This window comes from Leucopleurus acutus (assembly GCF_964270905.1).
Source record: "Leucopleurus acutus genome assembly, chromosome: 1".
NCBI lineage: Eukaryota > Metazoa > Chordata > Mammalia > Artiodactyla > Delphinidae > Leucopleurus > Leucopleurus acutus.
In genome coordinates, this window is record NC_139142.1 from 112239930 (window position 1) to 112256456 (window position 16527).

Genomic DNA, 16527 nt, shown 5'->3' on the forward strand with positions numbered 1-16527 from the left:
TTTCGTGCAATTCTGCCCCGCTTTCAACGCCTCTTGGCAGCCTTACTTCAATTTATTTTTGGAAGATAGCTGTCATTTATAACTCTTTAGGTTTGTGAATTACAGTGCCCCTGAGCTCCTTTCATCAACTCGCTTTCTTGTGAGCTGGCCGCAACACTGCAGGATTGCTTCAGGCCCTAGTTTGGTTCTGGCATGGCATGCTGAGCCTTTGGTTAATTCCTCTTCCTGGTGGGAAATGAGAGTTAAATTTGCCCGTCCAGACACCTCCACCTAGTCTCTCATTGGTTCTCCCTATTCCTGTTCATTTTCCACAGAAATTGCAAACTGGGCAAAACAGGAGGTTAAAGGCACTGACTCTCCAAGTGGGGAGAGTGTTAGTAAAACGTATGGAATGTTGCACCCGAGTACCAGGGGACGAAAACTGAGACACATTTGAACACGTTTCCCGATCACACGGTGGATCATACTCTGGGTTCCACATGCATGTTTTAGCTGAAGGAAGAATCCCTTAAACCTGGAGAGTTGAGACCCGTGGAATGGGTACCATGCAATATGACTTCAAAGGGCCTGCATTTGCTCACGGAACCTCACCAATCCTATCACTGCTGCATTTATGCCGCTGTACACACGCTTGATTCTCTTTGGAGACATATAAATCCAAAGGTTTTAAGATTCTTACTAGTCAGGTATATTCTTAGGCGTTTATTATGGGGTGTTGAGTCCACTTCTTTGAGCAAGGAGTAGCTCTTGTCTATTACATATTTGGCTTATGGAACGGTATCTGTGCTAATTTCAATCTCTGGTTTTATGCGGCACCCCAACTCACCTTTCCCCTTAAGCAAGCATAAGTTGGTTTTCTACATTTGAGACCCTGTTCTGTTTTGTAATTCAGTTCCTGTGTAGCCAAGTTTACATTCCGTGTAGTAGTGATATCTTATGATGTTTCTTTTTCTGTGTGACTTATTTCACTTAGAATCATCGTACCTGAATCCACTCATTATTCTGCTACGGGCCTGATGACATAGATTTCATTGCTGAGTGATATTGCATTGTACGTAAGTACCACAACTTCTTTATCCATTTTTCTCTTTCTGTGATATTGAACTTGTACCGTAAACGAGGTTCTTGTAAACAGAGCCGTCCCAAGCTTTGGGGTGGCTGTGTCTTTTTGATTTTAATTCCCTAAGCTATAGGACCATAAATGGAAGTGCCCTAGGCTCTGTTGCTTTGTTTTTTGGATGCTTCAGGAAACACCATACACTTCTCCAGAGTGGCTGTTGGCAATTTACATCCCGCCCATCAGAAGAACAAGGCTCCCAGTTCTCCATGGCCTGTCCTGCCTTTCTGGATTTTACACTTTTTTCAGATAGCCTTTTGACTGGGGAACAGTGAGACTTCATTGTAGTGCAGATTTCCTTTGCAAGCTTGCTTGGTTGGCCAAAAAGGGCATATGCGTTTTTTCCTGAATATATTCAGGAAAAAACGCATACGCCCTTTTTGGCCAAGTGCATCATTGTGCACGTTCTGCCTCTTTTCCTATGCTTTACATGCAATTCCAGTCTACCTCCTGAAATCGGTTTCCTGCAATTCTGCCCCACTTTCAAGTCCTCTTGGCAGCCTTACTTCAATATATTTTTGGACGATAGCTGTCATTTATAACTCTGCAGGTTTGTGAATTACAGTACCCCTGAGTTCCTTTCTTCAACTTGCTTTCTTGTGAGCTCGCTGCAACACCGCAGGATTGCTTCAGGCCCTAGTGTGCTTCTGGTATGGCACGCCAAGCCTTTGGTTAATTCCTCTTCCTGGTTGGAAATGAGAGTTAAATTTGCCCGTCCACACACCTCCACCTAGTCTCTCATTGGTTCTCCCTATTCCTGTTCATCTTACGCAGAAATTGCAAACTGGGCCAACCAGGAGGTTAAAGACACTGACTCTCCAAGTGTGGAGAGTGTTAGTAAAGCGTCTGGAATGTTGCACCCGAGTACCAGGGGACGAAAACTGAGACACATTTGAACACGTTTCCCGATCACACGGTGGATCATACTCTGGGTTCCACATGCATGTTTTAGCTGAAGGAAGAATCCCTTAAACCTGGAGAGTTGAGACCCATGGAATGGGTACCATGCAATATGACTTCAAAGGGCCTGCATTTGCTCACTGAACCTCACCAATCCTATCACTGCTGCGTTTATGCCGCTGTACACACGCTTGATTCTCTTTTGGAGACATATAAATCCAAAGGTTTTAAGATTCTTACTAGTTAGGTATATTCTTAGGCGTTTATTATGGGGTGTTGAGTCCACTTCGTTGAGCAAGGAGTAGCTCTTGTCTATTACATATTTGGCTTATGGAACGGTATCTGTGCTAATTTCAATCTGTGGTTTTATGCCGCACCGCAACTCACATTTCCCCTTAAGCAAGCATAAGTTGGTTTTCTACATTTGAGACCCTGTTCTGTTTTGTAATTCAGTTCCTGTGTAGCCAAGTTTACATTACGTGTAGTAGTGATATCTTATGATGTTTCTTTTTCTGTGTGATTTATTTCACTTAGAATCATCGTACCTGAATCCACTCATTATGAGGCTACGGGCCTGATGACATAGATTTCATTGCTGAGTGATATTGCATTGTACGTAAGTACCACAACTTCTTTATCCATTTTTCTCTTTCTGTGATATTGAACTTGTACCGTAAACGAGGTTCTTGTAAACAGAGCCGTCCCAAGCTTTGGGGTGGCTGTGTCTTTTTGATTTTAATTCCCTAAGCTATAGGACCATAAGTGGAAGTGCCCTAGGCTCTGTTGCTTTGTTTTTTGGATGTTTCAGGAAACACCATACACTTCTCCAGAGTGGCTGATGGCAATTTACATCCCGCCCATCAGAAGAACAAGGCTCCAAGTTCTCCATGGCCTGCCCTGCCTTTCTGGATTTTACACTTTTTTCAGATAGCCTTTTGACCGGGGAGCAGTGAGACTTCATTGTAGTGCAGATTTCCTTTGCAAGCTTGCTTGGTTGGCCAAAAAGGGCGTATGCGTTTTTTCCTGAATATATTCAGGAAAAAACGCATACACCCTTTTTGGCCAATTGCATCATTGTGCACGTTCTGCCTCTTTTCCTATGCTTTACATGCAATTCCAGTCTACCTCCTGAAATCGGTTTCCTGCAATTCTGCCCCACTTTCAAGTCCTCTTGGCAGCCTTACTTCAATATATTTTTGGACGATAGATGTCATTTATAACTCTGTAGGTTTGTGAATTACAGTACCCCTGAGTTCCTTTCTTCAACTTGCTTTCTTGTGAGCTCGCTGCAACACCGCAGGATTGCTTCAGGCCCTAGTGTGCTTCTGGTATGGCACGCCAAGCCTTTGGTTAATTCCTCTTCCTGGTTGGAAATGAGAGTTAAATTTGCCCGTCCACACACCTCCACTTAGTCTCTCATTGGTTCTCCCTATTCCTGTTCATCTTACGCAGAAATTGCAAACTGGGCCAAGCAGGAGGTTAAAGGCACTGACTCTCCAAGTGTGGAGAGTGTTAGTAAAGCGTCTGGAATGTTGCACCCGAGTACCAGGGGACGAAAACTGAGACACATTTGAACACGTTTCCCGATCACACGGTGGATCATACTCTGGGTTCCACATGCATGTTTTAGCTGAAGGAAGAATCAGTTAAACCTGGAGAGTTGAGACCCATGGAATGGGTACCATGCAATATGACTTCAAAGGGCCTGCATTTGCTCACTGAACCTCACCAATCCTATCACTGCTGCGTTTATGCCGCTGTACACACGCTTGATTCTCTTTTGGAGACATATAAATCCAAAGGTTTTAAGATTCTTACTAGTAAGGTATATTCTTAGGCGTTTATTATGGGGTGTTGAGTCCACTTCGTTGAGCAAGGAGTAGCTCTTGTCTATTACATATTTGGCTTATGGAACGGTATCTGTGCTAATTTCAATCTGTGGTTTTATGCCGCACCGCAACTCACCTTTCCCCTTAAGCAAGCATAAGTTGGTTTTCTACATTTGAGACCCTGTTCTGTTTTGTAATTCAGTTCCTGTGTAGCCAAGTTTACATTCCGTGTAGTAGTGATATCTTATGATGTTTCTTTTTCTGTGTGATTTATTTCACTTAGAATCATCGTACCTGAATCCACTCATTATGCTGCTACGGGCCTGATGACATAGATTTCATTGCTGAGTGATATTGCATTGTACGTAAGTACCACAACTTCTTTATCCATTTTTCTCTTTCTGTGATATTGAACTTGTACCGTAAACGAGGTTCTTGTAAACAGAGCCGTCCCAAGCTTTGGGGTGGCTGTGTCTTTTTGATTTTAATTCCCTAAGCTATAGGACCATAAGTGGAAGTGCCCTAGGCTCTGTTGCTTTGTTTTTTGGATGTTTCAGGAAACACCATACACTTCTCCAGAGTGGCTGATGGCAATTTACATCCCGCCCATCAGAAGAACAAGGCTCCAAGTTCTCCATGGCCTGCCCTGCCTTTCTGGATTTTACACTTTTTTCAGATAGCCTTTTGACCGGGGAGCAGTGAGACTTCATTGTAGTGCAGATTTCCTTTGCAAGCTTGCTTGGTTGGCCAAAAAGGGCGTATGCGTTTTTTCCTGAATATATTCAGGAAAAAACGCATACGCCCTTTTTGGCCAATTGCATCATTGTGCACGTTCTGCCTCTTTTCCTATGCTTTACATGCAATTCCAGTCTACCTCCTGAAATCGGTTTCCTGCAATTCTGCCCCACTTTCAAGTCCTCTTGGCAGCCTTACTTCAATATATTTTTGGACGATAGATGTCATTTATAACTCTGTAGGTTTGTGAATTACAGTACCCCTGAGTTCCTTTCTTCAACTTGCTTTCTTGTGAGCTCGCTGCAACACCGCAGGATTGCTTCAGGCCCTAGTGTGCTTCTGGTATGGCACGCCAAGCCTTTGGTTAATTCCTCTTCCTGGTTGGAAATGAGAGTTAATTTTGCCCGTCCACACACCTCCACTTAGTCTCTCATTGGTTCTCCCTATTCCTGTTCATCTTACGCAGAAATTGCAAACTGGGCCAAGCAGGAGGTTAAAGGCACTGACTCTCCAAGTGTGGAGAGTGTTAGTAAAGCGTCTGGAATGTTGCACCCGAGTACCAGGGGACGAAAACTGAGACACATTTGAACACGTTTCCCGATCACACGGTGGATCATACTCTGGGTTCCACATGCATGTTTTAGCTGAAGGAAGAATCAGTTAAACCTGGAGAGTTGAGACCCATGGAATGGGTACCATGCAATATGACTTCAAAGGGCCTGCATTTGCTCACTGAACCTCACCAATCCTATCACTGCTGCGTTTATGCCGCTGTACACACGCTTGATTCTCTTTTGGAGACATATAAATCCAAAGGTTTTAAGATTCTTACTAGTAAGGTATATTCTTAGGCGTTTATTATGGGGTGTTGAGTCCACTTCGTTGAGCAAGGAGTAGCTCTTGTCTATTACATATTTGGCTTATGGAACGGTATCTGTGCTAATTTCAATCTGTGGTTTTATGCCGCACCGCAACTCACCTTTCCCCTTAAGCAAGCATAAGTTGGTTTTCTACATTTGAGACCCTGTTCTGTTTTGTAATTCAGTTCCTGTGTAGCCAAGTTTACATTCCGTGTAGTAGTGATATCTTATGATGTTTCTTTTTCTGTGTGATTTATTTCACTTAGAATCATCGTACCTGAATCCACTCATTATGCTGCTACGGGCCTGATGACATAGATTTCATTGCTGAGTGATATTGCATTGTACGTAAGTACCACAACTTCTTTATCCATTTTTCTCTTTCTGTGATATTGAACTTGTACCGTAAACGAGGTTCTTGTAAACAGAGCCGTCCCAAGCTTTGGGGTGGCTGTGTCTTTTTGATTTTAATTCCCTAAGCTATAGGACCATAAGTGGAAGTGCCCTAGGCTCTGTTGCTTTGTTTTTTGGATGTTTCAGGAAACACCATACACTTCTCCAGAGTGGCTGTTGGCAATTTACATCCCGCCCATCAGAAGAACAAGGCTCCAAGTTCTCCATGGCCTGCCCTGCCTTTCTGGATTTTACACTTTTTTCAGATAGCCTTTTGACCGGGGAGCAGTGAGACTTCATTGTAGTGCAGATTTCCTTTGCAAGCTTGCTTGGTTGGCCAAAAAGGGCGTATGCGTTTTTTCCTGAATATATTCAGGAAAAAACGCATACGCCCTTTTTGGCCAAGTGCATCATTGTGCACGTTCTGCCTCTTTTCCTATGCTTTACATGCAATTCCAGTCTACCTCCTGAAATCGGTTTCCTGCAATTCTGCCCCACTTTCAAGTCCTCTTGGCAGCCTTACTTCAATATATTTTTGGACGATAGCTGTCATTTATAACTCTGTATGTTTGTGAATTAGAGTACCCCTGAGTTCCTTTCTTCAACTTGCTTTCTTGTGAGCTCGCTGCAACACCGCAGGATTGCTTTAGGCCTTGGTGTGCTTCTGGTATGGCATGCTGAGCCTTTGGTTAATTCCTCTTCCTGGTGGGAAATGAGAGTTAAACTTGCCCGTCCAGACACCTCCACCTAGTCTCTCATTGGTTCTCCCTATTCCTGTTCATCTTACGCAGAAATTGCAAACTGGGCCAACCAGGAGGTTAAAGGCACTGACTCTCCAAGTGTGGAGAGTGTTAGTAAAGCGTCTGGAATGTTGCACCCGAGTACCAGGGGACGAAAACTGAGACACATTTGAACACGTTTCCCGATCACACGGTGGATCATACTCTGGGTTCCACATGCATGTTTTAGCTGAAGGAAGAATCCCTTAAACCTGGAGAGTTGAGACCCATGGAATGGGTACCATGCAATATGACTTCAAAGGGTCTGCATTTGCTCACCGAACCTCACCAATCCTATCACTGCTGCGTTTATGCCGCTGTACACACGCTTGATTCTCTTTCGGAGACATATAAATCCAAAGGTTTTAAGATTCTTACTAGTAAGGTATATTCTTAGGCGTTTATTATGGGGTGTTGAGTCCACTTCGTTGAGCAAGGAGTAGCTCTTGTCTATTACATATTTGGCTTATGGAACGGTATCTGTGCTAATTTCAATCTCTGGTTTTATGCAGCACCCCAACTCACCTTTCCCCTTAAGCAAGCATAAGTTGGTTTTCTACATTTGACACCCTGTTCTGTTTTGTAATTCAGTTCTTGTGTAGCCAAGTTTACAATCCGTGTATTAGTGATATCTTATGATGTTTCTTTTTCTGTGTGACTTATTTCACTTACAATCATCGTACCTGAATCCACTCATTATTCTGCTACGGGCCTGATGACATAGATTTCACTGCTGAGTGATATTGCATTGTACGTAAGTACCACAACTTCTTTATCCATTTTTCTCTTTCTGTGATATTGAACTTGTACCGTAAACGAGGTTCTTGTAAACAGAGCCGTCCCAAGCTTTGGGGTGGCTGTGTCTTTTTGATTTTAATTCCCTAAGCTATAGGACCATAAGTGGAAATGCCCTAGGCTCTGTTGATTTGTTTTTTGGATGTTTCAGGAAACACCATACACTTCTCCAGAGTGGCTGTTGGCAATTTACATCCCGCCCATCAGAAGAACAAGTCTCCCAGTTCTCCATGGCCTGTCCTGCCTTTCTGGATTTTACACTTTTTTCAGATAGCCTTTTGACTGGGGAGCAGTAAGACTTCATTGTAGTGCAGATTTCCTTTGCAAGCTTGCTTGGTTGGCCAAAAAGGGCGTATGCGTTTTTTCCTGAATATATTCAGGAAAAAACGCATACGCCCTTTTTGGCCAAGTGCATCATTGTGCACGTTCTGCCTCTTTTCCTATGCTTTACATGCAATTCCAGTCTACCTCCTGAAATCGGTTTCCTGCAATTCTGCCCCACTTTCAAGTCCTCTTGGCAGCCTTACTTCAATATATTTTTGGACGATAGCTGTCATTTATAACTCTGTAGGTTTGTGAATTACAGTACCCCTGAGTTCCTTTCTTCAACTTGCTTTCTTGTGAGCTCGCTGCAACACCGCAGGATTGCTTCAGGCCCTAGTGTGCTTCTGGTATGGCACGCTGAGCCTTTGGTTAATTCCTCTTCCTGGTGGGAAATGAGAGTTAAATTTGCCCGTCCAGACACCTCCACCTAGTCTCTCATTGGTTCTCCCTATTCCTGTTCATCTTACGCAGAAATTGCAAACTGGGCCAACCAGGAGGTTAAAGGCACTGACTCTCCAAGTGTGGAGAGTGTTAGTAAAGCGTCTGGAATGTTGCACCCGAGTACCAGGGGACGAAAACTGAGACACATTTGAACACGTTTCCCGATCACACGATGGATCATACTCTGGGTTCCACATGCATGTTTTAGCTGAAGGAAGAATCCCTTAAACCTGGAGAGTTGAGACCCATGGAATGGGTACCATGCAATATGACTTCAAAGGGCCTGCATTTGCTCATTGAACCTCACCAATCCTATCACTGCTGCGTTTATGCCGCTGTACACACGCTTGATTCTCTTTTGGAGACATATAAATCCAAAGGTTTTAAGATTCTTACTAGTCAGGTATATTCTTAGGCGTTTATTATGGGGTGTTGAGTCCACTTCGTTGAGCAAGGAGTAGCTCTTGCCTATTACATATTTGGCTTATGGAATGGTATCTGTGCTAATTTCAATCTCTGGTTTTATGCGGCACCGCAACTCACGTTTCCCCTTAAGCAAGCATAAGTTGGTTTTCTACATTTGAGACCCTGTTCTGTTTTGTAATTCAGTTGCTGTGTAGCCAAGTTTACATTACGGGTAGTAGTGATATCTTATGATGTTTCTTTTTCTGTGTGATTTATTTCACTTAGAATCACCGTACCTGAATCCACTCATTATGCTGCTACGGGCCTGATGACATAGATTTCATTGCTGAGTGATATTGCATTCTATGTAAGTACCACAACTTCCTTATCCATTTTTCGCTTTCTGTGATATGAACTTGTACAGTAAACGAGGTTTTGTAAACAGAGCTGGCCCAAACTTTGGGGTGGCTGTGTCTTTTTGATTTTAATTTCCCTAACCTATAGGACCATAAGTGGAAGTGCCCTAGGCTCTGTTGCTTTGTTTTGTAGATGTTTCAGGAAACACCATACACTTCTCCAGAGTGGCTGTTGGCTGTTAACATCCCGCCCACCAGCATAACGAGGCTCCCAGTTCTCCATGGCCTGTCCTGCCTTTCTGGATTTTACACTTTTTTCAGATGGCCCTTTTGACCGGGGGGCAGTGAGACTTCATTGTAGTGCAGATTTCCTTTGTAACTTGCTTGGTTGGCCAAAAAGGGTGTATGCGTTTTTTCCTGAATATATTCAGGAAGAAACGCATACGCCCTTTTTGGCCAAGTGCATCATTGTGGACGTTCTGCCTCTTTTCCTATGCTTTACATGCAATTCCCGTCTACCGCCTGAAATCGGTTTCCTGCAATTCTGCCCCGCTTTCAAGTCCTCTTGGCAGCCTTACTTCAATATATTTTTGGACGATAGCTATCATTTATAACTCTACAGGTTTGTGAATTACAGTGCCCCTGAGCTCGTTTCTTCAACTCGTTTTCTTGTGAGCTGGCCGCAACACCGCAGGATTGCTTCAGGCCCTAGTGTCATTCCGGCACGGCACGCAGAGCCTTTGGTTAATTCCTCTTCCTGGTGGGAAATGAGAGTTAAATTTGCCCGTCCACACACCTCCAGCTAGTCTCTCATTGGTTCTCCCTATTCCTGTACATTTTCCGCAGAAATTGCAAACTGGGCCAAACAGGAGTTTAAAGGCAATGACTCTCCAAGTGGGGAGAGTGTTAGTAAAGCGTCTTGAATGTTGCACCCGAGTACCAGGGGACGAAAACTGAGACACATTTTAACACGTTTCCCGATCACACGGTGGATCATACTCTGGGTTCCACATGCATGTTTTAGCTGAAGGAAGAATCCCTTAAACCTGGAGAGTTGAGACCCATGGAATGGGTACCATGCAATATGACTTCAAAGGGTCTGCATTTGCTCACCGAACCTCCCCAATCCTATCACTGCTGCGTTTATGCCGCCGTACACACACTTGGTTCTCTTTCGGAGACATATAAATCCGTAGGTTTTAAGATTATTTCTAGTCAGGTATATTCTTAGGCGTTTAATATGGGGTGTTGAGTCCACTGCGTTGAGCAAGGAGTAGCTCTTGTCTATTACATATTTGGCTTATGGAACGGTATCTGTGCTAATTTCAATCTCTGGTTTTATGCAGCACCCCAACTCACCTTTCCCCTTAAGCAAGCATAAGTTGGTTTTCTACATTTGAGACCCTGTTCTGTTTTGTAATTCAGTTCCTGTGTAGCCAAGTTTACATTCCGTGTAGTAGTGATATCTTATGATGTTTCTTTTTCTGTGTGACTTATTTCACTTAGAATCATCGTACCTGAATCCACTCATTATGCTGCGACGGGCCTGATAACATAGATTTCATTGCTGAGTGATATTGCATTGTACGTAAGTACCACAACTTCTTTATCCATTTTTCGCTTTCTGTGATATTGAACTTGTACCGTAAACGAGGTTCTTGTAAACAGAGCCGTCCCAAACTTTGGGGTGGCTGTGTCTTTTTGATTTTAATTTCCCTAAGCTATAGGACCATAAGTGGAAGTGCCCTAGGCTCTGTTGCTTTGTTTTTTAGATGTTTCAGGAAACACCATACACTTCTCCAGAGTGGCTGTTGGCAATTTACATCCCGCCCATCAGCATAACAAGGCTCCCAGTTCTCCATGGCCTGTCCTGCCTTTCTGGATTTTACACATTTTTAAGATGGCCCTTTTGACCGGGGGGCAGTGAGACTTCATTGTAGTGCAGATTTCCTTTGCAAGCTTTCTTGGTTGGCCAAAAAGGGCGTATGCTTTTTTTCCTGAATATATTCAGGAAAAAACGCATACGCCCTTTTTGGCCAAGTGCATCATTGTGGACGTTCTGCCTCTTTTCCTATGCTTTACATGCAATTCCAGTCTACCTCCTGAAATCGGTTTCGTGCAATTCTGCACCACTTTCAAGTCCTCTTGGCAGCCTTACTTCAATATATTTTTGGACGATAGCTGTCATTTATAACTCTGCAGGTTTGTGAATTACAGTGCCCCTGAGCTCCTTTCTTCAACTCGCTTTCTTGTGAGCTGGCCGCAACACCGCAGGATTGCTTCAGGCCCTAGTGTCATTCCGGCACGGCACGCAGAGCCTTTGGTTAATTCCTCTTCCTGGTGGGAAATGAGAGTTAAATTTGCCCGTCCACACACCTCCAGCTAGTCTCTCATTGGTTCTCCCTATTCCTGTACATTTTCCGCAGAAATTGCAAACTGGGCCAAACAGGAGTTTAAAGGCAATGACTCTCCAAGTGGGGAGAGTGTTAGTAAAGCGTCTTGAATGTTGCACCCGAGTACCAGGGGACGAAAACTGAGACACATTTTAACACGTTTCCCGATCACACGGTGGATCATACTCTGGGTTCCACATGCATGTTTTAGCTGAAGGAAGAATCCCTTAAACCTGGAGAGTTGAGACCCATGGAATGGGTACCATGCAATATGACTTCAAAGGGTCTGCATTTGCTCACCGAACCTCCCCAATCCTATCACTGCTGCGTTTATGCCGCCGTACACACACTTGGTTCTCTTTCGGAGACATATAAATCCGTAGGTTTTAAGATTATTTCTAGTCAGGTATATTCTTAGGCGTTTAATATGGGGTGTTGAGTCCACTGCGTTGAGCAAGGAGTAGCTCTTGTCTATTACATATTTGGCTTATGGAACGGTATCTGTGCTAATTTCAATCTCTGGTTTTATGCAGCACCCCAACTCACCTTTCCCCTTAAGCAAGCATAAGTTGGTTTTCTACATTTGAGACCCTGTTCTGTTTTGTAATTCAGTTCCTGTGTAGCCAAGTTTACATTCCGTGTAGTAGTGATATCTTATGATGTTTCTTTTTCTGTGTGACTTATTTCACTTAGAATCATCGTACCTGAATCCACTCATTATGCTGCGACGGGCCTGATAACATAGATTTCATTGCTGAGTGATATTGCATTGTACGTAAGTACCACAACTTCTTTATCCATTTTTCGCTTTCTGTGATATTGAACTTGTACCGTAAACGAGGTTCTTGTAAACAGAGCCGTCCCAAACTTTGGGGTGGCTGTGTCTTTTTGATTTTAATTTCCCTAAGCTATAGGACCATAAGTGGAAGTGCCCTAGGCTCTGTTGCTTTGTTTTTTAGATGTTTCAGGAAACACCATACACTTCTCCAGAGTGGCTGTTGGCAATTTACATCCCGCCCATCAGCATAACAAGGCTCCCAGTTCTCCATGGCCTGTCCTGCCTTTCTGGATTTTACACATTTTTAAGATGGCCCTTTTGACCGGGGGGCAGTGAGACTTCATTGTAGTGCAGATTTCCTTTGCAAGCTTTCTTGGTTGGCCAAAAAGGGCGTATGCTTTTTTTCCTGAATATATTCAGGAAAAAACGCATACGCCCTTTTTGGCCAAGTGCATCATTGTGGACGTTCTGCCTCTTTTCCTATGCTTTACATCCAATTCCAGTCTACCTCCTGAAATCGGTTTCGTGCAATTCTGCACCACTTTCAACTCCTCTTGGCAGCCTTACTTCAATATATTTTTGGACGATCGCTGTCATTTATAACTCTGCAGGTTTGTGAATTACACTGCCCCTGAGCTCCTTTCTTCAACTCGCTTTCTTGTGAGCTGGCCGCAACACCGCAGGATTGCTTCAGGCCCTAGTGTCATTCCGGCACGGCACGCAGAGCCTTTGGTTAATTCCTCTTCCTGGTGGGAAATGAGAGTTAAATTTGCCCGTCCACACACCTCCAGCTAGTCTCTCATTGGTTCTCCCTATTCCTGTACATTTTCCGCAGAAATTGCAAACTGGGCCAAACAGGAGGTTAAAGGCACTGACTCTCCAAGTGGGGAGAGTGTTAGTAAAGCATGTGGAATGTTGCACCCGAGTACCAGGGGATGAAAACGAGACACATTTTAACACGTTTCCCGATCACACGGTGGATCATACTCTGGGTTCCACATGCATGTTTTAGCTGAAGGAAGAATCCCTTAAACCTGGAGAGTTGAGACCCATGGAATGGGTACCATGCAATATGACTTCAAAGGGTCTGCATTTGCTCACCGAACCTCACCAATCCTATCACTGCTGCGTTTATGCCGCTGTACACACGCTTGATTCTCTTTCGGAGACATATAAATCCGTAGGTTTTAAGATTATTTCTAGTCAGGTATATTCTTAGGCGTTTAATATGGGGTGTTGAGTCCACTTCGTTCAGCAAGGAGTAGCTCTTGTCTATTACATATTTGGCTTATGGAACGGTATCTGTGCTAATTTCAATCTCTGGTTTCATGCAGCAAGCCAACTCACCTTTCCCCTTAAGCAAGCATAAGTTGGTTTTCTACATTTGAGACCCTGTTCTGTTTTGTAATTCAGTTCCTGTGTAGCCAAGTTTACATTCCGTGTATTGGTGATATCTTATGATGTTTCTTTTTCTGTGTGACTTATTTCACTTAGAATCATCGTACCTGAATCCACTCATTATGCTGCTACGGGCCTGATGACATAGATTTCATTGCTGAGTGATATTGCATTGTACGTAAGTACCACAACTTCTTTATCCATTTTTCGCTTTCTGTGATATTGAACTTGTACCATAAAGGAGGTTCTTGTAAACAGAGCCATCCCAAACTTTGGGGTGGCTGTGTCTTTTGATTTTAATTTCCCTAAGCTATAGGACCATAAGTGGAAGTGCCCTAGGCTCTGTTGCTTTGTTTTTTGGATGTTTCAGGAAACACCATACACTTCTCCAGAGTGGCTGCTGGCAATTCACATCCCGATCATCAGCATAACAAGGCTCCCAGTTCTCCATGGCCTGTCCTGCCTTTCTGGATTTTACACTTTTTTCAGATGGCCCTTTTGACCGGGGGGCAGTGAGACTTCATTGTAGTGCAGATTTCCTTTGCAAGCTTGCTTCTTTGGCCAGAAAGGGCGTATGCGTTTTTTCCTGAATATATTCAGGAAAAAACGCATACGCCCTTTTTGGCCAAGAGCATCATTGTGGACATTCTGCCTCTTTTCCTATGCGTTACATGCAAGTCTAGTCTACGTCCTGAAATCGGTTTCCTGCAATTCTGCCCCGCTTTCAAGTCCTCTTGGCAGCCTTACTTCAATATATTTTTGGACGATAGCTATCAATTATAACTCTGCAGGTTTGTGAATTACAGTGCCCCTGAGCTCCTTTCTTCAACTCGCTTTCTTGTGAGCTGGCCGCAACACCGCAGGATTGCTTCGGGCCCTAGTTTGGTTCCGGCATGGCACGCTGAGCCTTTGGTTAATTCCTCTTCCTGATGGGAAATGAGAGTTAAATTTGCGCGTCCGGACACCTCGACCTAGTCTCTCATTGGTTCTCCCTATTCCTGTTCATTTTCCACAGAAATTGCAAACTGGGCCAAACAGTAGGTTAAAGGCACTGACTCTCCAAGTGGGGAGAGTGTTACTAAAGCGTCTGGAATGTTGCACCCGAGTACCAGGGGACTAAAACTGAGACACATTTGAACACATTTCCCGATCACACGGTGGATCATACTCTTGGTTCCACATGCATGTTTTAGCTGAAGGAAGAATCTCTTAAACCTAGAGAGTTGAGACCCATGTAATGGGTACCATGCAATATGACTTCAAAGGGTCTGCATTTGCTCACCGAACCTCACCAATCCTATCACTGCTGCGTTTATGCCGCTGTACACACGCTTGATTCTCTTTCGGAGACATATAAATCCATAGGTTTTAAGATTCTTACTAGTCAGGTATATTCTTAGGCGTTTAATATGGGGTGTTGAGTCCACTTCGTTGAGCAAGGAGTAGCTCTTGTCTATTACATATTTGGCTTATGGAACGGTATCTGCTAATTTCAATTTCTGGTTTTATGCAGCACCCCAACTCACCGTTCTCCTTAAGCAAGCATAAGTTGGTTTTCTACATTTGAGACGCTGTTCTGTTTTGTAATTCAGTTCCTGTGTAGCCAAGTTTACATTCCGTGTAGTAGTGATATCTTATGATGTTTCTCTTTTTGTGTGACTTATTTCACTTAGAATCATCGTACCTGAATCCACTCATTGTGCTGCTACGGGCCTGATGACATAGATTTCATTGCTGAGTGATATTGCATTGTACGTAAGTACCACAACTTCTTTATCCATTTTTCGCTTTTTGCGATATTGAACTTGTACCGTAAACGAGGTTCTTGTAAACAGAGCCATCCCAACCTTTGGGTGGCTGTGTCTTTTTGATTTTAATTTCCCTAAGCTATAGGACCATAAGTGGAAGTGCCCTAGGCTCTGTTGCTTAGTTTTTTGGATGTTTCAGGAAAGACCATACACTTCTCCAGAGTGGCTGTTGGCAATTTACATCTCGCCCATCAGCATAACAAGGCTCCCAGTTCTCCATGGCCTGTCCTGCCTTTCTGGATTTTACTCTTTTTTCAGAAGGCCCTTTGACCGGGGGGCAGTGAAACTTCATTGTAGTGCAGATTTCCTTTGCGAGCTTGCTTGGTTGGCCAGAAAGGGCGTATGCGTTTCTTCCTGAATATATTCAGGAAAGAACGCATACGCCCTTTTTGGCCAAGTGCATCATTGTCGACGTTCTGAGTCTTTTCATATGTTTTCAGTGCAATTCCAGTCTACCTCCCGAAATAGGTTTCTTGCAGTTCTGCCTTGCTCTCAGTGCCTCTTCATAGCCTCACTTCAATATACTTTTGGAAAATAGTTGGCCTTTATAACTCTGCAGGTTTTTGAATTGCAGTGGCCCATAGCTCCATTTTTCAGCTCTTATTTTTGTGATCTTGCCTCATATCCACAGGATTTCTTCAGGCCCTATTCTTCTTCTGGGGCGCCTTGCTCTGCCTTTGGTTAATTCTTCTTCCTGAATTGAAATTAGAGTGACATGTGCCCATTGAAACCGCTACAGCTATTTTCTCACTGGTTCCCCCTATTCCCATTCATCCTCCGCACTAACTGCAGACTGTGTGATACCGGAACTTAAAGGCATTGACTCTCCATGTGGAGATGTTGTTAGTAAAGTGGCTGGAATGTTGATCCGGAGCCCCAGGAGAGGAAAATGAGGTGCATTTTAGAAACCTTTCCCGATCATATGGTATACCATCCGCTGGATTTCCCATGCATGGTTTAGCTGTAGGAAGATTCCCTTCAACTTGGAGTGTTGGGACCCTTGGAATAAGTAGCATGAAGTATTGCATTAAACTTTCGGCAGTTGCTCACCAAAGCTCTCCAATCCTTTCAGCCCCAAGTGTCCAGCCTTATGTCTTATCCAGCTGTGGGTTTATATGTGGTCATTCCAGGTTGCATCACAGCCCCTGAGCGAATTTTGTAAGAATTTTTCTCTCTTTCATTGTTTCTGCGTTTTGGTTTTAAAATTTATTTCTAT